The 25,987-nt window shown below is 34.5% G+C and overlaps 1 protein-coding gene across 2 annotated transcripts in view; it reads right to left on the minus strand.

Moving 5' to 3' along the window:
* Nucleotides 1-25,987, minus strand: part of GLCE (glucuronic acid epimerase) — a 112,102-nt gene that overhangs the window by 43,189 nt on the left and 42,926 nt on the right. The window lies entirely within an intron of this gene.

Below are 25,987 nucleotides of genomic sequence, written 5' to 3' on the forward strand. Positions count from 1 at the left end.
AATAAGTTCCATTTAATTATTATGCCATTGTTTTTGCTGCAACCTAAAAAGCCTCACTGTATTTGTAGCTGACTTCACAGGGGCATGTGTTAATTACTGAACTATCGCATAAAATGTTATTATTCTACAAAGTACATTCTAAATCAAGCATGACTGAGAAGGATAATCTTCCATAGAAATGTAAATTTTTCTTTATCTCTTCGTGTCTTACAAACCGAACAGGTACATTTTTGGCTAACTCTCCAAATATCATTTTCATTTTTTTAATTAAAAATTTTAAATAAACTTTATTACAGTATAATAAACTAGTGTACAGAAATTTTCACAAAGTTAATGCACCTCTGTAACCAATACCCAGATCAAGAAATACAGTACAAGAGCACAAGGCTGGTTTAACATTCAGAATTCAAATTAAAAGAAAAAGAGGAAAACCACATCATGTCAACAGCTTTCATCAAATAAAAGCATTTGATAAAATTTACCCAGTCATGATTTTATTAAATGCTTATAACAATCAGTATAATAGAACTTCCTTAACCAGCTACACAGAAGATCCCATTATTTCCCTATCTTTCCCCAAGAGTAACAACTCTCCTGACTTCTAACACAATAAAGCAGTTTTGCCTGCTTTTAAACTTTATATAACCAGAATCACAATGTGTACTCCTTTGTGACTGGCTTTTTCTACTGAACATTATGTTCCTGAGGTTCATCCATGTGGCTGTGCACTACAATAGTTCATTTATTCTCACTGCTGTATGGTATTCCATTGCACAAATATACCACTATTTAGTTATCCAGTTTGCTCTTTTTAAACATTTGGATTGTTTCCATTTTTGCCTGTATGAATACTGCTCTATGAACACTCTTACACATGTGTTTGGAGAACACTTGTTAGCATTTCTGTTGGATATATGCCTAAGAGTGGAATTGTAAGGTCATGTGTGGTACCAGGACGAGTAAGGAAAAAAAGAGGAAAAAAAAAAAAACTTTAGCGAGGAAAAAAAAAACTAAGTATTAATCAGAGTGGTTAAAGCAATTTATATTCCTACCAATTGTGGAAAATGAGTTAAAAATGCAACACATTCTCATCAACACTTGATATCATCAATCTTTTAATTCAAGTCATTCTGTAGGGCAGAGTGGTATCACATAGTAGGTTTAATCTGTATACTGCAGATGACTAATGAGATGGAGGATCTTTTCATATGTGTGTATGCTTTTTGAAGATCTTCTTCTGTGAATTGACCATTTAAGTGTTTTGTCCATTTTTTCTATTGGGTTATCTGTCCTCCTATTGCTGTTTAAGACTTTTTAATATATTCTGGCCGAGTTCTTTGTCAGATATACATAATGAAAATTGCAACTTTTTTTTTCCAATTGCAAATATCTTTTACCCACTCTGTGGCCTGACATTCATTCTTAACTGTGTATTTTAGTGAACAGAATTTCTTAATTTTAATGTCCAGTTTATCACTTTCTCCTTTTATTGTTAATGCTTTATGTATTCTGTTTAAGAATCTTTACCAACTCCAGGGTCATGAAGATAATGTTTTCCTAGAGCCATACTAGAAGGAAATTATGAAAGAAAAAATTTCAATGGTAAAAGCAAGCATTTAGGGGTGCCTGGATGGCTCAGTCGTTAAGCGTCTGCCTTCAGCTCAGGTCGTGATCCTGGGGTCCTGGGATCGAGCCCCGCATCGGGCTCCCTGCTCCGCGGGAAGCCTGCTTCTCCCTCTCTCACTTCCCCTGCTTGTGTTCCCTCTCTCACTGTCTCTCTCTCTGTCAAATAAATAAATAAAATCTTTAAAAAAAAAAAAAAAAGCAAACATTTAATAAAAGTAGTAGATCAATCACTTATAAAGCAAGTATGAAGGCCAAAAGACAAAAATAGTAAAATCAACTACATCTATAATGAGTCCAAGGATACACAAAATAAAAGGATGAAAATACGACTTTTAATACATAAAATGCTGGGAGGGGGTAAAAATGTAGTGCTTTTGGAATGTGTCTGAACTTAAGCAACCACCAATTTAAAATAGACTGCTGTAGGGGTGCCTGGGTGGCTTAGTTGGTTGAGCATCCAACTCTTGGTTTCAGCTCAGGGTCGTGGGACTGAGCCCAGGGTCAGGCTCCGCGCTCAGTGGGGAGTCTGCTTGAGAGCTTCTCTCTTTCCTTCTCCTTCAGCCCCTTACCCTTTCTCTCTCAAAAAAATAAACAAATCTTTAAAAAAAAAAAAAAGACTGCTATATATATAAGGTGTTATATATGAACTTCATGGTAGCCACAAACCCAAAACCTGTAATAGATACAAATAAAGGGAAAGGAATCCAAGCATAACATTAAAGAAAGTCATTTCACAAGAGAAGAGAGCAACAGAAGAAGAAAGGAAAAGAACTACAAAAACTACCAGAAAACAACAAAATGGTGTTAACTACATTCCTATCAATAATTAAGTATAAAAGGACTAAATGCTCCAACCAAAACACAAAGGGTGACTGAATAAATAAAAAATAAAATCCGTCTATATGCTGCCTACAAGAGACTCATTTCAGACCTAAAAACACATACAGCCTGAAAGTGAAGGGATGGAAAGATACTCCATGTAAATGGAAAAGAAAAAAAAAAGCTGGGGGAGAAATACTTACATGAGACAAAACAGACTTTAAAACAAACATTGTAACAACAGCCAAATAAAGGCATTACTTAATGATAAACATGCGATCTCCCCAGACGGAATCAGGAAAAAACAGAAAATTTGAACAGATTACTAGTTATAAAATTGAAACAAACAAAAGTCCAGGACCAGATGGCTTCACAGGTGAATTCTACCAAACATTTAAAGAGTAAATATCTATCCTTTTCAAACTATTTCCAAAAAAAGTGGAAGAGAAAGAAATGCTACCAAATTCATTCTATGGGGCCAGCATTACCCTGGTACCAAAACCAAAGACACTACAAAAAAAGAAAATTATAGGTCAATATTCCTGATGAACATAGACGCAAAAATCCTCAACAAAATATTACCAAACCAAATTCAACAATACATTAAAAGGATCATTCACCACCATCAAATGGGATTTATTCCAGAGATGCAACATGGTTCAGTATCTACAAATCAATGTGATACACTAAATTAACAAAACAAAGGATAAAAATCATATAGGCACCACAAGTAGATGCAAAAAAAGCATCTGACAAAATTCAGCACCCCTTCATGATAAAAACTCTCAACACAACAGGTATAGAGGAAACGTATCTCAACATAATAAAGGCTATATATGACAAGCCTACAGCTAACATCATACTCAATGGTGAAAAGCTGGAAGATTTTCCTTTAAGGTCAAAAACAAGACAAGAATGCCCACTCTCACCACTTTTATTCAACATAATACTGGAAGTCCTAGCCACAGCAAGAAAAAGAAATAAAAGGCATCCAAATTGGTAAGGAAGAAGTAAAACTGTCACTACCTGCAGATGACATGATATTATATATAGAAAACCCCAAAGATTCCACCAAAAAACCATTAGAACTAATATATAAATTCAGAAAATTTGCAGGATACAAAATTAATATACAGAAATTTGTTGTGTTTCTAGACATTAATAACAAAGTGGCAGAACAATTTTATTTACACTTGCATCAAAAAGAATAAAATACCTAGCAATAAATTTAACCAAGGCAAAGAAAGACCTGTACTCTGAAAACTATGACACTGATGAAAGAAACTGAAAATGACACAAGTGGAAATATATACCATGTCCATGGGTTGCAAGAATATTGTTAAAATGTCCACTACCCAAAGTAATCTACAGAGTCAATGCAATCCCTATCGAAATTCCAACAGCATTTTTCACAGAACTAGAACAAATAATCCTAAAAATTGACTAATGATGTAATGTATGGTGATTAACATAATAATAAAAAAATTGTTAGGGGAACCACAAAAGACCCAAGCAGTCACAGCAATCTTGAGAAAGAAGAACAAGGCTGGAGGTATCACACACCCACATTTCAAACTATACTACTAAGCTACAGTTATCAAAAGAGTACAGTACTGGCACAAAAAGAGACACATAGATCAGTGGGACAGAACAGAGAGCCCAGAAACAAACCCATGCTTATATGGTCAATTAATCTTCAATAAAGGAGGCAAGAATATACAATGGGGAAAAGACAGTCTTTTCAATAAACGGTGTTGAGAAAATTGAACAGGTACAAGCAAAAGAATGAAACTGGACCACTTTCTTACACCATACACAAAAATAAACTCAAAATGGATTAAAGACCTAAATGTAAGCCTGAAACCATAATACTCCTAAAAGAAAACAGACAACAAGCTCTTAAACATTAGTCTTATTAATATTTTTTGGACCTGTTCTTCAGGCTAGGGCGACAAAAGCAAAAATAAACAATTGCAACCACACCAAACTAAAAAGCTTTTTCACAGTGATGGAAAGTATCAACAAAATGTAAAGACAATCTACTGAATGGAAGAAGATATTTGCAAATGATATTCTAAAAAGGGTTAATATCCAAAACATACAAAGAATTCATATGAATTATCAATACCAAAAAAAACCCGCAATCTGATTAAAAACTGAGCAGTGGACCTGAATAGACGTGTTTCCAAAGAAGACATACAGATAGCCAGCAGACATATGAAAAGATGCTCAACACCACTAATCATCAGGGAAATGCAAATCAAAACCATACTGAGATACCACCTCACAGCTGTCAGAATAGCTAGTATAAAAAAAAAAAAACAACACAAAAACAAGAAATAACAAATGTTAGTGAGGATGTAGAGAAAAGAGAACCCTCAAGCACTGTTGGTGGAATTGTAAATTGGTGCAGTCAGCATGGAAAACAGTATGGAGGTTTTTCAAAAAATTAAAAGTAGAAACACTATATGATACTACTTCTGGGTAATTCCCCCCTCAAAATGAAAAAACTAATTCAAAAAGATACATGTGCTCCTATGTTCACTGCAGCATTATTTACAATAGCCAAGACAGGGAAGCAACCTAATTGTCCACTGATACATGAATGAATAAAAAAGATATGGTATATATATACAATGAAATATTACTCAGCCATAAATAAAGAATGAAATCTTGCCATTGCAACAACATGGACGTACCCAGAAGGTATCATATAAAGTGAAATTTGTCAAGGAAAGAAATACTATATGATTTCATTCATATGAAATCATATGATTTCATATGAATGAACATAAAATAAAAAATAAATGAACAAACAAAACAAAAACAGATTCATAGATACAGAGAACAAATGGGTGGTTGCCAGAGGGGAGAAAGGTGCAGGGTGGGCAAAATAGGTGAAGGGGATTAAGAGGTACCAAGTTCCAGTTATAAAATAAGTCAGTTGACAAGACTATAAAGTACAACACGGGGAATATAGTCAATAATATTGTAATAATTTTGTATGGTGACAGATGGTAACTACACTTATCATGGTGAACATTTTTTTCTTAAGATTAAAAAAAAAATCTCCACTGAATGTGGAGTCTGACATGGGGCTCGATATCACAATCCTGAGATCATGACATGAGCCAAAATCAAGTCAAACACTTAACCAACTGAGCCACCCAGATGGCCCAACATGAGAATTTTTAAAATAATTTTATGCCAATGGATTTGAAAATTTAGGTGAAATGGACAAATCCTTAGGAAAATAGATATTAAAACTTACAAAAGGGTGCCTGGCTGGCTCAGTCGGTTAAGCATCCAACTCTGATTTCAGCTCGTCACGGTCTCAGGGTTGTGCAATCAAGCCCCACACATCAGACTCTGTGCTCAACAGGGAGTCTGCTTCTTCCTCTCCCTCTGCTCCTCTCCCTGTTCTATCTCTAAAATAAATAAATAAAATCTTTACAAAAAATCCTCTTATCTTTTTTAATGTGTGTAGGATCTGCTAAGAAGTCCCTTTTTTCATTCCTGAAATCAGAAATTTATGCCTTTACTTTTTTTTTTTCTTCATCAGTACTCCAAGGGGTTTATCACTTTTATTAAAAGTACTGACCGTGTTGATTCTCCCTTTTGTACTTTTGTTTTTTACTTTATTACTTTTGGCTCTAACTTTTATTTTCTGCCTTCTACATTCTCCACAGAAGAATGCTTCTTACAAGACTTATGCTTGGCCCAAAGCCTTTGCTAAAAAAAAAAGTTGTACCATTTTTTTAATGTCATAGAAAAAATAAGTTGCTGGCTGCCCTGATTTAGCTACCTAACAGTTCATTCTATTGGCTGTATTTTCAGAAGTTTCCTCTGACATACCTACTCTAGTATCAGCTCTATAATGAGCAGTTAATATTTAAGACTAGTGACTTGTGTTGTTACAAGGCTTCACTAACACTTCACTAATACATCACTAATACTGATCTTTTCTTCCCAAAGTATCCTTTTATATAAATAGGGGGTCCCTAATGATAAATTGGATACTCTTACTATAGCACATACAAATTAGTCTAGTCAGGATAATCAAGGTCTGGGGAAGTAACAAATATTCCCAACCCTTTTATATGACTTAGCAAAACAAATTTATTTCTTGCTCACACATGGTGTACTAACTCAAATTACACTTCAACAATTAACCACCATTGATTTAAGTAAGCAATAATTTTATATGTGGGATGTGTGTGTATATGTGTGTAATTGTTCTACTGACATGCATTCAAGAATATACTAATTAGCTAGTAGGCTTATTCTGACTGAAGACAGGAAATCTATATTTAAAGTCCTTATTTACAGATTAGGAATATGCACGAAGTCCATATAAAGTTTCCATGCAGCCATGTTCTGATTTTCACCAAGGTGTTAGAATTCCTTGTAGTATAAACTTTCCTGCTTGGCAATTTAGCCTTACTCTGAAGACCCCATGATTCCTATTACCGTTTTTGCAATAAACACTGTGACAATGAAAAAAATGCCACATTTAAAAAGTGACTGATTGGCTATATTACTGCCTCAGATTTTCCTATCTTCTGCACTGTACATTTGTGAGACAGACAGGGCTTATACAGACCGGGAGATTTATGAGATCTTTATAAAAATATTCTATTTTCAATGTCTACTTATCATAGTATTCAAAATTCCATCTAGTTTGACGGTTCCAACAATAGCAGTGTTTGGAACTTTGCCAAAATCAAGTTTATTACTCATGAAATAGTTCTAAAATGTTAACAGTTTGGAATAAAAGTAGTATTTGTGTCAAAGACCTAATTCTTATCCAACTCACCTAAAGATAAGCAGTTTAGCAACAGAGAGTATCATGATCACAAGATAGTCTAATCAGTATGACTAATAACAAAGAATTGAAATGGGTATGGGTGTGTGTGTGTGTGTGTGTGTGTGTGTGTGTGTGTGTGTGTGTGTGTGTGGCTTGATGAATTTTAAAGCCTTAATTCCAAAAAAAATCCAAAACTTCACATAAAACACTGGGAAGCTGTATAGCATAGTAATTAAGGATATAGGCTTCTAATTATTCCTTCTGGGTTTGAATCGGGCCTGTCACTTATTAATTCTGTCTTTAAGAAAGTTATTGAACTTGTTTACATCTCAGTTTCCTCATATACCATATGGGTTTAAAGAATAACTACTTCATACAGTAGAATTAAATGAGTTAATGTATGTAAAGGGTTTAGATCAATGCCAGGCACATTGAAAGTACTGTTAGTAAATCCACCACAATTCACCACTTTAAAAAAAAAAAAGGGAAAGAAAGAATTTTTAATAAAAAAGTCAAAGTTCAAAATTTTAAATGTCACAGAAAGTTGTTCATATACTCTCAACCTAATGTCTACCAAAATTTCAAAACCTTTACTACTCCACTGAACAATATTATTCCTTATATGTGATGATCCAATCAACAAGTATTTATTGAACACCTACTAGGCACTTGGACATAAAGACAAGAGGCATTACAACTGCTGTTTAAAACCTTATAATCATTATTTACAAATTATTTAGAATATAAGACCATATATAAACTAGATGCTGAACTCTGTGGTAAAGAACACACATCTTTTTTTTTTTTTTTTTTAATTTACTTATTTGACAGAAAGAGAGAGCACCCACAAGCAGGGGGAGTGGCAGGCAGAGGCAGAGGGAGAAGCAGGCTTCCTGCTGAGCAGGGAGCCCGATGCGGGCCTTGATCCCCAGGACCCTGGGATCATGACCTGAGCCAAAGGCAGTCGCTGAACCGACTGAGCCACCCAGGCGCCCCAAGAACACACATCTTGACTAAGACAACAGGGAATTCCATAAGCGCTGATGCAAAGATGCCTAGTGTACTGCAGGTACTCCCAGTACTAACGGCTTACTCCACATTATGCCAAGCATAGAGAGGTCCAAATAATCTAACCCTTCCCTACCTCCTTCCTGCAAAAAAGAAAAAAGAAAAGCTTAAAAAATATTTGGCTATTATAGTCTTTTATTCCTAAAGGCAAAGTCATACTTTTTTATGTACATTGTGTTACTATATGTATATATAGTACCATAAGCACTTAAATTCACCAGCACAGTTGTGCTGCGCTGCTCATTCTGAAAACAAAAAACAAAACAAAAATCCCTATTTACTGGTTAAGAACCAGAAATGAAAAGTAGACAAACTATACCTTTTACATTAAGTTTAGTACTGACATAATTTCTGGCCTAAGATTTATAGACCTGGGAATAATCTTAGAAACCACAGCCCAATTACTTTATTTACAGACAAAAAGGAGTTTAGATCTAGAGAAGTTTAATGATTTGTCCAAAGTTACACAACTAGTATTGGCTGTACCAACACTAGAACTCAACTATGCTGATTTCTAAGAGTCTGCTTTCCATTCCAACCTACTGCCTGTACTGATCTCTGCAAAACCAAAATGAATAAATAAGTAAATAAATAAACAAATAGACTCAGGTAATGCTTTTATATCATCTACTTAATATTATAATATACTTTGCCCTAAAATATAACAAAAGTGGGACACCTGGGTGGCTCAGCTGGTTAAGCATCTTCCTTCGGCTCAGGTCATGATCCCAAAGTCCTGAGGTCAAGTCCCGCACTGGGCTCCTTGCTCAGCAGGGGGCCTGCTTCTCCCTCTGCCTCTGCCTGCTGCTCCCCCTGCGTGTGCTCTCTCTCTCTCTCTGACAAATAAATAAAATCTTTAAAAAAAATAAAATAAAACAAAAGAAATAATGAATTCTGGAGTTTTTCCTTACCAAATATCAACTAAAATTTAGCACTTTTTAAAAAAAAAAGTCTATAATTGAACTGCTTATATATACTAAAACAATTTCCCATACAATTTTATCATACTTGAAATGTTTTCTATATTTATGGATTTGAGAATTTTAATATGCTAGAAATAAATACTGAATAACTAATGACTTGCTTATAGATGGATTTACAAATATACAATAAGACCACTAGTACAATGAACATGTTAAGAAAAACTCTTACAACTGACAACAATTCTACATATAGTCGTTAATTTTGACAGTATAACATTACTACAGGGTAAAATACCATTAAGATAAAGACAGCTTAATCACTGCAGAAATGGAATTTATTGATCTACCATAAAATGAGTTTATTGATCAAACAGTTTAAAGCATTATTTGCAAGCTATACAACAGTTTTGCAAATGTTATACTAAATATCATTTCTAAGAGTTTAATTAGACTAAAAGGTTACTAGTACTGCAAGTGTGAATTTTTGAGATGAATATTTTTACTAAGAGCAATTTATACATGTACTATTTCTGATTCATAGATGATTTTATCTTCAAGAAAGTTATTAATATCGCTAATATCATTAGAGAGTCCTCTTTGAGACATATATTGGAGACTCCATCATTTAATTAGCATTGATGAGTATCCTGCTGGTGGTTCCCTCATATAACATGTATACAATAAGTCTCCCAAAAGTGAAGCCCCTTAAGATTGAAGAAAACACTACAAAGGTTGAGATAATGTAAGTCTTATCTAATATTAGTTTCTCTCCAAGAGGCTTAAAACTTCAGAGAGATTTTCTAATACTTTTCATTATTTTTCTAATTTTAGGAGAGGCAGTATAGTATAATGGATAAGCATTGACTTTTAGCTCAAAAAAACAAAGGTTCAAATTCTGACTCTGCCACTACCAGCTGTGTTACCTTGGGTAAATTTTCTTTATTTGTAAAATGTGGGTAATCATACATACCATGTGGGCTAATTGTGAGGACCAAGTTAAATAACATGGAAATAAAAGCACCTGGTTTGGAGTCAACCAAAGAACAGCTGCTCAAAAGAAGTTAAACTCCATACTTCCTCAATTCCCCAAATTCAGAAATGGTGACTGGGATGGCTGGTGGTTCAGGCAGTTCACACCCAACTCTTGGTTTCAGCTGGGGTGGTGAGACTGAGCCCCACTTTGGGCTCCACGCTCAGTGGGGAGTCTGCTTGGGATTCTATCTCTCCCTCTCCCTCTGCCCCTCCCCCAACTCGTACACACGCTCTCTCAAATAAATCTTAAAAATAAATAAAATCTTGGGATGCCTGGGTGGCTCAGCCGTTAAGCGTCTGCCTTCAGCTCAGGTCATGATCCCAGGGTCCTGGGATCGGGTCCTGCATCGGGCTCCCTGCTCGGTGGGAAGCCTGCTTCTCCCTCTCACACTCCCACTGCTTGTGTTCCTGCTCTATCTCTCTCTGTGTCAAATAAATAAATAAAATATTTAAAATAAATAAATAATAAATAAAATCTTCAAAAAAAAGAAACGATGATTTCAATACTGGAAGATAAAACTGATATTGTCAACTGTCACACACGCACAACAGCTTGTGGCTGTCCCTTCTTGGGCTCTAAAGCATACTCAACTAAAGTCACAAAGTTCACCTTCCTAGTCTTCTATAAATAAGGAAGAAGCTACCATCAACACATTAGAAAACACCCCTCTTCCTCTTTTTCCCCTGCTGTTCAGGAAAATGGAAGAAGGAAATAAAATATATTTATAGCATAAATATATATAGTACTTTTTTTCCCTTTCACAAGGCTACTTTGTGTTACCCATAACTTATTTACAAAGAGAGCCTGAAAAGGTAGGTCAATATAAGTTATATATAGTGACCAGAGCAGCCACTACAGAAAGGTCTATATTTTCCAATTTAAAATTTGCTGGGTTTTTTTTTTTTTTAATTCCTTCTGACAGGGACACATGGGTGGCTCAGTTGGTTAAGTGTCTGCCTTCAGCTCAGGTCATGATCCCAGGGCCCTGGGATCGAGCACCATGTCAGGCTTCCTGCTCAGTGGTGAGTCTGCTTCTCCCTCTCCCTTTGCTGCTCTTCTTGCTTTGCTCACTCACTGTTAAATAAATAAAATCTTTAAATAAATAAAAATAAATAAATAAAATTTGCTGGTTTGAATTGAGGCCGCCATGATCATAATAGTAACAACCACCCTGGTTTCAGCCAATAGAATCAGTAATGTAATCACACTATGAAACAGGATATTTAAAGAGATGGACTCGTTTTAAAGCAGACAAGAAAGTCATCTTCCCATTTGTAATGACTTCTATAACATTATTTTCATAATCTGAATATGTAAATAAAATATTCCTTAAGCTGGCGTTCTCCTGCTGAAATTGGGAATAACTCACTTTGTTAACTAGAATCCATATCAACAGAATCAAATCCTAATTACCCAAGTGATGTGATATGACAGGAATGTTATCCTTTAAGGTTTATATGTATTTTAAGCATACATTTTATGTAATATATTAAGTTCTCAAAAGGACTTTATATAGCAAACAAACAGAAAAATCTATTTAAATAGCTTGGCATCGCTGCACATAGCCTAATAGATTAGATTAAACATAGGCCTTTACAAAACAGAAACAGTAAATACAAAGCTCCAATAGGATAAAAATCACTCACTAAAACTTTATATCTTCATTTCATTCTGATAGAAGCTAAATTTAAACCAAAAAATCAGTTACTGAATTACAGGGCTTTTTGGCAGTAGTCTTTGAAATGCAAGAAAGTAGAAGATGAGTATTCCACACATTTTCATTAATTCAGTTCAATGAAGCAACATCATATTTTCAAGCTGTCAATTTAAATGTTTATGTAATTTGGAGCAAATTTAAAAACATTCATTCCTAATCTCTTTCACCTAATATTAACTGATTAGTTATAAGTATATAACAAAGGCTGAATACGTTGACAGACATCCCAAGAAAGTATCAGGTTTGCTTGTTCATTTGATAGTCAAAGGGGAAAAAGATCTCACTAAAGACCCTAAGATTTCTTTTTCTACAGTGACATTTGTCAATCCAAAGCAACCTCTAGCACTAACAGAATTTCTTACATTTTCCCTTGCCTTGCAAGTGCATTGAGTCACAGATGTAATCTATGAATGGATTCTTATAAAGCAATCTAGCTTTAGACAATAATGAAATTATCATTCAAATACTCAGCTATATAAAAACTTACATTCATTCCACCATAATAAGTACAGAAAGCCAAAACTCATATATGGAAATGTGTTTTTATTATGAAATATAGCTAAACAGAGATGATAGCAACTAATTCAATCAAAACTATATTGGAAAAGACTCTACCCACCTGGTTGATCATAAAAGGAGAAAATCAAGAGAAATAAAAGGGACCAGCTACCCATTCACAAACATGGATTGCATATTAACATTATTAGTCATTTAAGAAATGCAAATTAAAACCACTACACATATATTAGAACAGAAAAGACAAAAACAAACTGATAATACCAATGTGTTGAAGAGGATACAGAGCAATAGGAACTCTCATACTCTGGTGGTAAGAATGCAAAATTGTATAGCCACTTGGAAAAAAGTTAGGCAGTTTCTTAGAAAATTGAATATATACTTAAAGTCCATAATCCCACTCCTAAGTATTTACCCAAGTGAAAACAAAACCAAAATCAAAACCAAAACCCACACACAAAAAATACAAAAACAAAAACAAAACAAAAAAAACCAACCCTTCATGTAAATGTAATAGCTTTATTCGTAATTGCCCAAAGCTGGGAACAACCCAGATGTCTCTCAACAGGTAAGTGGATAAACAAACTCTGGTATGCTACAATGGAATGCTACATGGCAATAAAAAGGAACAAACTAGTGATTTATACAATAAATAAATGAATATTAAATGCATTTTATTAAGTGAAAGAAACAGGTCCTAAGAGGCTACACATTATGAGAGTCCATTTATATGAAATTCTGGAAAAAGCTAACTAAAGGCATAAGTACTTGCTAGGCTTTGGGAGATACCAATACTAGTACTGATCCTAATCCAGAGAATAAAATAAAAATCAATGAGTGTGTATGGATATAAATAAATGATTAAATAAAATAAATGAATGTGGGGAAGGACAACTTTTTCTTACAGAATTATAATTAATAAATGTATAAGGAGTGGAATAGATAAATAAATAAATAGATAAATAAATCACCATCAAAACATCAGACTAATCACTGCTTCAGGCAAGATCCACCAATCAATGCTAAAATTAGTGGCCAAATTTTTAAAAAGAAACAGGATATTTGTGTAACTTCAAAGTATTTTCACCAAAATATTTATTAAGGGAAAAACAGTAACTTTACAGTGGAGAAATCTAGCAGACACCTCTGTAACCAGGTGATAAAGGTTAATAAAATCACCAGGAATGAGACATGCTGACATCACATAACCCCTGATTATCATATGCTGAGAAGGACACATCACCTCTCTGGCATTCTTTTCCAAAATCTCTAAGTTCATTTTAACCATGAGAAAACATCAGAGAAAACCACATTGAATGACATTCTACAAAGGTCTACCTGACCAGTGGTCTTCCAAAGTGTGAATGAAAGATAAGGAAAGACTGAGGAACTGTCAATGATTGGAGGAAACGAAGGAAATATAACAAATAAATGTAATGTGGGATCCTGGAAAAAGAACATTAGTGGAAACACTGGTGAAATTCTAATAAAGTCCACAGTTTAGTAGTCTATGTTGATTAGTTTTGATCACTGTACCAAGGCTACATAATATGTTAACATTAGGGAAAGCTGAGTGAATAATATAGAAAAACTATATACTATCTTTAGAACGTATTTCTACATCTAAAATTATTCCAAAGTAACAAGTTGTTTTAAAAAGGGGGAATCTTAAAAAAAAAAATAGTCTCTATTCCTCTCTTTCAAAAGTACGTTTACCTTCCTTGATAGCAAATTTTGTGAATAAAATTTAAGAGTTTATTTGGTAGAAAATAAAATATGTATAAAGAAAGGACTTAAATATATATATTATATATATAAATATATAAAAAATAATATAAAATATTTAATATATATTATATTATAATATATTATATATTATATATAAAATATATATAAAAATATAATATATATATTAAGAAATATATTTCTTAAAGTTTAAGAAAATCCCATAGTGATCAATTAAAGTAACATGTTTTTGCATTATCTCCTGTGAGGATAAACCTTAAAGGCTCATTTCCATATTAGTTTCTTTACTGCCCTAAAGACTATACAATGACATTTGATCAGGGTCTATGAAATTAAAAATTTGACTGAATGTTTGTGTCCCCCAGAAATTCATATTGAAATCCTAACCACCAATGTGATGGTACTTGGAGGTGGGGCCTTTGGTAGGTGATCAGGTCATGAGAGGAGAGCCCTCATGAATGAGATTAGTGCCCTTATAAAGAAGGCCCCAGAGAGCTCCCTCACCCCTTCCACTATGTGAGACACAGCAAAAAAACAGATGTCTATGAACCAGAAAGCAAGTCCTTACTAGAAACTAAATCTGCTGGCACTGATCTTGAACTTCCCAGCCTCCAGAACTGTGAGAAATAAATTTCTATAGTTTATAAGCTATCCAGCTTTTGTTATTTTAACAGCCCAAATGGACTAAGACATTGACATTCAAAAAAAAATTCCTAACTAATCCACCCAAGCCCTTTCTTATCCAGACATATATAACTCTAAAAAGCAAGAAGCATATTCAATTTAAAGAAGAAAATCTGTCTCTGTCTTCAACACACATATCTAACTGCAGTAATAATGTCAAATTAGCAATGACTCAGTAGCTGATGATTTTTTTTTTTTTTAAAGATTTTATTTATTTATCTGACAGAGAGAGAGACAGAGAGAGAGGGAACACAAGCACAGGAAGTGGGGGAGGGAGAAGCAGGCTTCCCGCCAAGCAGGGAGCCCAATGTGGGGCTCGATCCCAGGACCCTGAGATCATGACCCGAGCCAAAGGCAGACGCTCAACGACTGAGCCACCCAGGCGCCCCCAGTAGCTGATTTTTAAAATGAAGTATTTTATGTTGACCCAGAAAAAACTAACTAATCTAAGTTTGTATGGAAGGACCACAACAAAACATAAATCAGGCAAGTTAAAAAAGAAAAGACATCTTCAGATAAGATTTTGATAGAAGCAAAAAGCTTTAGCAGTACCTTCTTATATCATCCATCATTTAAAAGGGAATTCTTATTCATAAGTCTCAGTCTATGAATCAGGTACTTTCCAAACCAATTCAGTTTAGAACACAGCTAAACATGCTAATACTAAGGTGGCCTCATTCACATGTTCAAGCTACGAAGAGTCCCATCAATTCTTCTGTAGCCTTATTTTATCCACCTTTCATAATTCAAATATATATAAGTACTCTAATAAAGAGAGGCTTTAAATCTATATTGACTTACATGTAAAATGACAATATAATACAAAATACATTTTTCAGATTTCTAGATTTCTTCCTTTAAAATGTAAATTTTTAAAAGTTTTAAATTCACTTTATAAAAACACAAGATACCTCACACAAGTCTATTAGAAAGCTAAATGTATCGCAGCTTCATGCATGATATGAGACCGTTTTTCAAATCAAATAGTTCTTATGATGTAAAGATTTTAGAAACTTACTTTTTGTTAATATTACCTAGAAATTAGCAAAAAATTTATTTTTCAGATTTTGTTTTCAAAAAAAGAGAGAAATTCCTTTATTTGATATTGCTTGGAAATTCTAATTTATATGTCCATGTGTAAAAAATAGGTTTTTCTTTAGTCAAGAGAATCCTGAGCAGCCTAGCAAACATTTTATAAACTGTCTAGGCTCAAATTTTGATTTCTCCTTCTATCTTATGTTTTTTAAATACTCATAATTTTAGGAATCACAAACAGGTATATATGTGATTCAATATAAATTTTAGAAACATAATTCCAACTTTAGCAACTAAAACAGTTTTATATGAGAATCAATTTTATTTCAATTAAACTTTATATGATCTAAAATACTTGTGTTACTAGGACAGATATTAAAACACATAATGATTACTTCCAAAATGTTACTAGTTCTATTTAAATTTCCTAGGAAAGAAAATAATATTAAATACATTTGTGTGAATTTTTTTAGACAGGAAGAAACTTGACTTTTATCACATAAACTTTTACTTTTTTATATCTAAGCAAAATGAAGACTTCTACTGGAAATAATTACTTGGCATTTAATTGCTCATAGCTTTGTCTTATTTTTAAAGTCAATTACTTCAGAAAATTAACACCTCTTCCTAAAAAGTAATCACTAATTAGTTTTCATACCTGACAACACTTACTGATAACTAAAATCAGTTAGCTATCAATTCACATATAATGACACAGCATAGCAAGATACTCTGATTCAGTCAGCAAACTTTTCTTAAAGAGCTAGATTTTAGACTTGCAGGCCACAGAGACACTGTTGCAACTAATGAACTCTGCCACTGTGGTGTTAAGGCAGCCACAGACAATATATAATGAATGGGTGTGACTATGTTCCAATAAAATTCTATTTACCAAAGGTTCTGGCCTTTGGGCCATAATTTGCTGACTCCTGCACCAGGCAAACAGATCTGATTATCAATATACAACACCCTCAGTAAACAAATAATCACATGTTCCCTCATTTCTGGAAGTTATTATATCCTCTTGTATCTGGAAGTTGTTACATGAAACATTAGTTATTTAAATGGTAAAGGAACCATGAAAATATTTTGAGGTCAGAATCTCAGGTAGACTGAAAAGTAAAATGTGTTAGTAAAGCACACATTAAAATATAAGTTTAAAAATATATAGTGGGGGTATGATTAATTTTACTAAGCAAACTTAATCAAATGAAAGAATCTAAACTTTGTTACATGTCTGGTTTCATACTCAAAATATATTTGATCAAAAATTCAGTTTCTTGTCAAATTCCTAGAGAAATAAAATTTAAAACTTTTAAGTCAGGTTCTAGTTCCAGATAAAATGGGGTAATCATACTCCAACCTGTCTCTCCAAGTCAAGGTAGCTACAAGACCTGGATAGAACACATGGAAGAGCTACTTCAGAACTTTGAAAAGTTAAAATAGGAAGTGCACAGATTGGGTAGGAAGACCAGAATGTGAAGTACCACTGAAACATCATTTTCCAGTATGCAACCTCCAGTTCAGTTATCCTACAGCCCCAAACCTGGAAGTGGACATTAGTACAGAGAAAACTTCAGTAAAAGCTGTCTAGTGCTGGCTCTAGGAGAGGGAAAGGGATCTTCTACTCAAAGAAAGTGTGGAAATCCCTCCCTCATTCTCTCAAGCTCAGCCTCCTATAGCAGCTGTGGCAAAAGAGGCCCATCAGAATCCTAAAACCTTCCTCTCTGATTAGAGGAGCTGTGGTCCAAAGAGGATGTGGTGAATACCTGTTTGCTTTTTCTCTGTTGTTCTGCCACTTGGCCCTGGATATGGGCACATGTAGGGAATGCACATTAGAGATGAATAAATAAAGCTTTCTGGTCAGAGGATAGAAAAGGGAGCCCCAGGGAATCAGAAATTACTGGGAGATCCCAGAGAAGGAAGAGCTTAGGAAAGCAATGCTTCAAGTTGTTTAATGAATTCCCAGGCTCACCCTCAAGCAGCCCATGGGTGGATCTGACCTGAACAAGCACACGTACACTTTGAGACTTGAACTATGATACAGACCACTGCCCAAATTCCAGACTGACCCATGTGTGGTGCACATGTAGGACAGATCCAAATAGCATGGCAAAGGCTTTGAAAATGGAACTAATATTGTAAACACAACCCACAGGAACTTGCAGTCTTAGCCTAACGGGGTTATTTGCCTACTAAAACAAATATATCAACATTCTGCATAGGATTTGAACATATCATAACATACCAAGCTGTCCAGAATATAACCCAAAATTACTTGGCAAATGAAGAACCAGGAAAATCTCAACTTACATGAGAAAAGATGCCTACACCAAGAAACCACAGACACTGGAACTATCTGAGGAAGATATTAAAGATATGAGAGCAACGATTATAGAATGCTTCACCAAGTAAGAGCAAACATTCTTGAAACAACTGGAAAAATATAAAGTCTCAAAAAAAGAAATACAAGATATAAAAAAAGAACCAAATACAAATCTCAGAAGTGAAAAAATATCAATAACCAAAATTAAAAGCTCACTAGATGAGCTCAATAGAATAGAGATGACAGGGCACCTGGGTGTCTCAGTAGGTTAAGCGTCTGCCTTCAGCTCAGGTCATGATCCCTGACTCCCGGGATAGAGCCCCGAGTCAGCCCCAAGTCCGCTCCATGCTCAGGGAGCTCTATCCCAGGAGGCTGCTTCTCCCTCTCCCTCTGCCCCTCCCTGCCATTCGTACTCTGTTCTCTCACTTGCTTTCTCTCCCTCTCTCTCAAATAAATAAATAGAATCTTAAAAAAAAAAAAATAGAGATGACAAAAGATGAAGTCAATGTACTTAATATAGATGAACTGAAATTACCCAATGTGAACAACAGAGAAAAAGATTAGAAAAAATAAAAAAAGAGGAGTGCCTCAGATCCCACATTTGTGACAAGAGAATCCCAACAAGAGGGGAGTTTGGTATTTGTTGAATTTGTTGAAAGATAAACTTACAGTTTTAAGAAGCTCAGCAAACTCCCCAAACAGAATAAATACAAAGAAATCCATGACCAGCCACATACTAATAAAATTTCAGAAAACTTTAGACAAAAAGTCTTGAAAGCAGCCAGAAAAATTTAGTATTACTTAGAGGGGAAAAGTGTTCAAATGACTGTGAATCTATTTTCAGAACACATGCAGGCCAGAAGTAAGTAGAACATTTTTAAAGTGCTGAAAGAAAAGAACTGTCAACCCAGAATTCCATATCCAGCAAAAGTATCCTTCAGAGATGAAAGTGAAATAAAGACATTCTTAGATGAAGGAAAATTTAAAGAATGTTTTGACAGCAGGAGTGCTTTAAAAGAATTGCTAAAGGAAATTATTCCAACAGATGGTAAATAATACCATAAGGGAACTTTGAAACATCAGTAAGGAAGAGCAATGTAATTGTCAAATATCTAATTAAATATAATAGACCATTTTTATCCTCTTGAGTTCTTTAAATATGTTTGATAGTTGAAAGCACAAAGTATAACATTGTGTGATGGAGCTTTCAATGAATGTCATACAACATAATACATAACACAACAACAGCATAAAGTGGGTGGGGTGGTAAAGGGGCTGTATGGTGATAGTTTTTATGTGCCACATGAAATAGTAAAATTTTGATTCTAAGTAAACTGAAAAGTACATTGTAATCTCTAGAGCAACCACTAAAAAACAAACTGTAAAAACACAATCAACAAATTATAATGGAATACCTAACCAATACACACACACACACAGGCACACAAATCAAATACTCCAAAAGAAGGCAAGAAAGGGAAAATAGAGAAATAAAAAAGGGGTAACAAATGGAAAAAAAGAGTAAGAAAATGGTAGAGGTAAATTCAAATATATCAATAATTACATTAAATATAAAAGATCTAGGGGCGCCTGGGTGGCTCAGTCGTTAAGCGTCTGCCTTTGGCTCGGGTCATGGTCCCGGGGTCCTGGGATCGAACCCCACATCGGGCTCCCTGCTCGGCGGGAAGCCTGCTTCTCCCTCTCCCACTCCCCCGCTTGTGTTCCCTCTCTCAAATAAATAAATAAAATCTTTAAAAATATATATATAAAAGATCTAAACACACCAATTAAAGTAAAAAAAAAATAGTAGAAAGAAACATTCTTTAACTATAATAGCATAACTAGTAAGCCACTGCTGTAAGGGGCCAGGAGTCAAGGAAAGTGAGCATCTTTAGAAGGTGGCAAGAACAAGGAAATAAATTATCCCATTGAACTTCCAGAAAGAAGTAACAGTCTTGCTGATACCCAGTGAAACAGGCTTCAAACTTCTGAGCTCCAGAACTTAAGACAATAAATTTGTGCTGTTTAAACCACTGTTTGTGGTAATTTGCTAAAGCAGCAATAGAAAAATAATACACCAGATCATAAAAGAAACCTTTACAAACAAAAAATTTTAAATCATACAAAAGGCTGTTATCTGTAACAAAATTAGACTAGATGCCAATAACAGAAAGATAACAAGACACTCTCCAAAGAGAAGGAAATTTCGAAACACACTTGTAAGTAATCTATGGGTCAGAGGGGAAACAGAAAATATTTTGAACCGAACAAAAATAAAACAACATATCAAAATTTGTGGGATACAACTAAAGCATTACTCAGAGGATGTTATAGCATTAAATACTTACATTAGAAAAAAGAGTCTAAAATTAGTATCTAAGCTTTCATCTTGAGAGACTAGAAAAAGAAGAGCAAACTAAAAAGTAGAAGGAAGGAAATAATAAAGAACAGGAATCAATGAAATTGAAAAGAACAAATAAATACAGAAAATCAATTAAAACCTAACCTGGCTCTTTGAAAAGTTCAATACAGCAAGACTGACAAAGACAAAAAGGGAGAAGACATAAATTCTCAATATCAATACAAATAGGGAGATTTCACAATAGATCATACAAATATTTAAATAACAAGGAAATACTGAGAGCAACTCTATGCACATACACTCAAGAACTCCCTGAAATGACAAACTACAAACATTCACATACAATAATATGGATAAGCTGCACAGAAGTATCAGATAAATTGAATTTGTAGTTAAAAACTTTCAAAAAAAAGGAATTCTTCAGGCCCAAATGTCTTCACTAATGAAAACTACCAAACATTTAAAAAAGAGATAACTCCAGACTGATAAGACTGGCAAGTAAGAAATAAAACTGTCCTTATTTGCAAATGACATTACTGTCTACACAGAAAATTCCAAGGAATACAAACAAACAAACCCCTCCTGGAACTAATAAATGAAATTATCAAGGTCAAAAAATACAAGGTCAACATCAATTATATTTCTATATACTAAACAATGAACACTTTGGAACCCCCCCAATTTTTAAATAATGCCATTTATAATAGTTCCATAGAAACAAATTACTTAGGTATAAATCTGATAAAACATTTACAGGATCTGTATGCTAAAAACTACAAAATACGGATGAAGTAAGTCAAAGAAGACATAAGTGAATAGAAGGATATACTGAGTTCACAAACTGGAAAACTCAAAATAGTAAAAATGTCAATTCTCTCCCAAACTGGTCTACAGATTTAACACAATTCCAATCAAAATCCAAGATTTTTTGCTGTTATAGCAAGCTTATTTTCAAACTAATATGGAAAGGCAAAAAATCTAAAATAGCCAAAACTATTAAAAACAAATATAAAAAAAGAAAATTGGAGGAACCATATAATCCAATGGAACAGAACAGTGTCCACAAATAGCTCCATACAAACATGACCAACTGATTTTTAACAAAGGTTCAAAGAAAATACAATGAGAAAAGGAGAGCCTTTTTGACAAATTGTGTTGGAACAATTGAGCATCCAAATATAAAGAAAAAAATGAATTTTTACCTAAACCTCTCATTTCATATAAAAATTAGCTCAAGTGGATATGTAAAATATAAAACTATAAAACTTTTTACCCCCCCCAAGGACAAAATTTTTGTGACCTAGGGCTAGGTAAAGAGTTCTTAGATATGACATCAAAATACAACCCAATAAGTAAAAAGGGATAAATTGGACTTTATCTAAATTAAAAACTTCTGCTCTAGAAAGTTATCTAACATAATATAAAGACAAGCTACAGAGAGGGAGATAATTTTTGTAAATTACATATTCAACAAAGAATTTGTATCCAGAATATATAAAGAACTCTCAAAACTCAACAGGAAGAAAAAATCCAATTTAAATACGAACAAAAAGCACACTGATTAGAATGGCTAAAATTAAAAAATAAACAAAAATATAGCAATAGAAAATGCTGCCAAAGATGCAGAGCAATAGGAACTCTCATTCACTGCTGGTGGGAATGAAAAATGGCACAACCACTTTGAAAAACAATTTGGCGGTTTCTTATAACGTTAAATTTACACTGATAACAACCCAGCAATCAAACTCCTAGATTACTTAAGTGAACTGAAAGCATATTCACACAAAAATCTGTACATGACTGTTTAATAAAAGCTTTACTCATATCACCAAAACCTGAAGGAACCAAGATGTCCTTCAACAGGTTGTTAAAAACAAAAAATGATTAAAGGTAATAATTTAGGTGATACAAATTTTATTTAACAGTTTATGAGGTGGATAGTCTCCATTCCAAGACATGAAAATGGGGCAGAAAACAAGAAGCTTTTATAGGATAAAGAATAAAGAACAAGGAAGAGAAAAATGGAAAATATCTGACTGGCTAGGACTCCACAGTCAACCTCATTTGGGGTGAGAAGGCCCAGAGTTGGCCTGGTGTTTGGGGATTGTCTGACTAGAGATCTTGCGTTTTTGGTGAAGTGGAGCTTTTACAGAGACAGTTTCAGTTTGCTGATGTGGCACCTGGAGCAGGAGCAGCTCTATCTTGGGCCTAGAAAGTTATTTCAATAAGATGAATGGATAAAACAACTGGGGTAAATCCATACAATAGAATACTCTGCAGGAATAAAAAGGAGTCAACTATTTGATTCGTAAGACAACACGGAGAAATCTTAAATGCACTTCACTAAGTGAGAAGTCAGATCCAAAAAGTCACATATATGACTGCATGCATATGACACACTGGAAAAGGCAGAACAGTATGAAAAGAAAAGACATTAGTGGTTGTCAGGGATTGGGCGATGTGGGAATGGCTAACTACAAAGCAAGTGTGTGAACTGAGGTGTGGGATGGGCAGTCCTATGGGACTGAGTCCTTAACAGGTGGAATCTGATACTATCTCCAGGTAGATGGTGTCAGAACTTAGTGCAATTTTATGATTTATAGCAAATACATACATTTGGTCATTCAGATGACCAAAACATATTTCTCATATACATTTGGATTTCATCCAGTTCCTGGCTCACAGTTCCCAAAACCCTTTGTTATACTTGGTCTCTTGGCCTCAGTTCCTATAATCACTTCACAGCCATAAAGGTGAAATGGGTGTCTTGTTACTTGTAACAAGCGCCTTTCCACCACAACTGGGTTTATGATAATGAGGTGACTTATAGAAAGTAACTAAGTAAGGATGGAGGCTGGTTTCCAGAAGAACCAACCATGTGATTAGGGGGTTGGAAATTTAGTTCCACCCCGTGAACTTCCAGGGAGGGGAGAGGGACTACAGTCTAAATCAAGTGCCCAATGGCCAATGATTTAATCTATCATGTTTATGTAATGAAACCTCCATAAAAACACAACAGGAAGGGTTTCAGAGAACTTCTAGGTGGTGAATATGTGGGCATTTGGAGAGTAGTGTGCTCTTAGAGGGCATGGAAGCTTTGCACCCTTTTCCCATACCTTGCCCTAGGCATACCTTCCATCTGGCTGTTCCTAAGTTATATACTTTTTTAATAAGCCAATAATCTAGTAAGTTAAATGTTTCTTTGAGTTCTGTAAACCGCCTAGCAAATTAATCAAACCCAAGGAGGGGGGTCATTGGAACTTCTGATCGATAGCTGGTGGGTCAGAATCACTGGTGACAATCTGAGCTTGCGACTGGTATATGAACTGAGGTACGGAGTGCGCAGTCATATGGGACTGAGCCCTTAACTGATTCTATCTCTGGGTAGATGGTGTCAGAATTTAGTTGAATTGTAGGACATCCAGCTGGTGTACAAGAGAATTGTTTGTTGGTGTGGGGAACTCCTCTGTCCTCTACATGCACACATACACAGGTTGTAACTGGGTCCAGAACCTTTTAACAGGAGAATATTCAGTGTGATGAAAACTGTCTGTATGGTACTGGCATAGTGGATAATGTCCCTGTGCATTTGTCAAAACCCATAGAACTGTACATTGCAAAAAGTTAACATTAATGTCTGCAAATTTTTAAAAATCAACTAAGATGGTAGGGAAATTTTAAGATAGAATGCAGTCTGTGACAAATGAATGTGACTGTATTGCAAATGAACGGCAAAACCCCACTGAAGACGTTAGAAGGAAAATGAGCTGATCTAACTTGGAAAACAATGTTTTAAATGGAAACTTTAAGGCTAAATACAAAAGGACCCATACATAAACACTGTACTCTAGTTGGTAAATTTATTTCTCATGGGAGTAACAGTTATTCTAAATTTACTTTTTACATGTACACTGGGGTGGAACAAATAAGTAAATATGCCAGGTTTCTCATTCTCAGAGAAGTCAGAAGTTAAGCAAAAAGGAGAAGGCTAGAATGAACCTTATGGTACTGGAGCAGAGTCACAGACGTTGGTATGAACTTAACACATATACTGTTAAATACGTAATACAGATGGATAAATACAGAAACAATTATAATGTGTACAGACACATGGATTAGCATACAGATGTATAATTCCCACCTCTATCCTCTGAAAAGGCCTAGAAACAGTGACACCCCAATAGTAAGGAGTACATCCAGCACCCAGACACTGGTCTCTAAACACAATTCTCCAATACGAGAAACCAGAGCTCAGAGAAATGACTGATTCTGGGAATAGGGTGGAGAAAATACAAGATAAGTTTGGAGTATCTTGTAGTGCCAGAAATCAAGGCAGTACTCAAAAAATGTCAAAGGGATACAGGGTTCAACAATGAAATAATTTTAGCAACAAAATAAATAACACAGGATTCTCTGGATTATAAGCCAATGTATAAAAGAAGTATACATAATGACCTAAATGAATGAACGAATTAATTAATGAATGAAAGGTAAGGGACAAACTTCCTTATGGAAGAATTCCTAATAATATATGTAGACAGACCCTCAACCATAAAATGAAACCATCACCCCACCTCCTTGAATGCAGGCTAGAATTAGTGATTCATTTCCAAAGAACAAACGACAGAAAGACAGAAATAATAACTTTATAGTGTAGAAACCTAGCAAACACTACCTTAACCAAGTGATATTATCATACACGCCCTGATATGATGTGGCACAAGAAGGGTACTTCACTATCATACCTTTGATATTCTTCCCTAAAACCCTTAACCTCAGTCTAATCAGAAGAAAACATTAGATAAACACAAATTGAGGGACATTCTCCAAAATACCTGACTAGTACTAATACTCAAAATTAGTAAGGTCATGAAAAACAAAAGACTAAGAAACTGCCACAAACCATAGGAGACTAAGGAGACTTAATAAATGCAATGTGGAATCCTTGGAACATAAAAAGGAGACTAGTGGAAAATCTGACAAAATCCGAGTTTAGAATTTGGAATTTGGTTAACATTAAGGTACCTATGTTGGTTTCTTCATTTTGATAAATGTACTTGGTTTTGGTTTTATAAGATGTTATCATTAAGCTGGGTGAGGGCCATACAGGGATCCTCTGTATTATCTATGCAACTTTTCTACAAATCTAAATTATTCCAAAATAAAGTTTCTATTATTTTAAAAAATGGACAAAAGACTTGGACAGACCCAAAAAGAATGTATGTATAGCAAAAAAGCACATGACAAAGTGTTTGATATCATTAACTATTAGGAAAATGCAATTTAAAATCATTATCAGATATCATTCCAAATCTATTAGAACGG

The sequence above is a fragment of the Halichoerus grypus genome, chromosome 8, assembly GCF_964656455.1.
Source record: "Halichoerus grypus chromosome 8, mHalGry1.hap1.1, whole genome shotgun sequence".
Lineage (NCBI taxonomy): Eukaryota > Metazoa > Chordata > Mammalia > Carnivora > Phocidae > Halichoerus > Halichoerus grypus.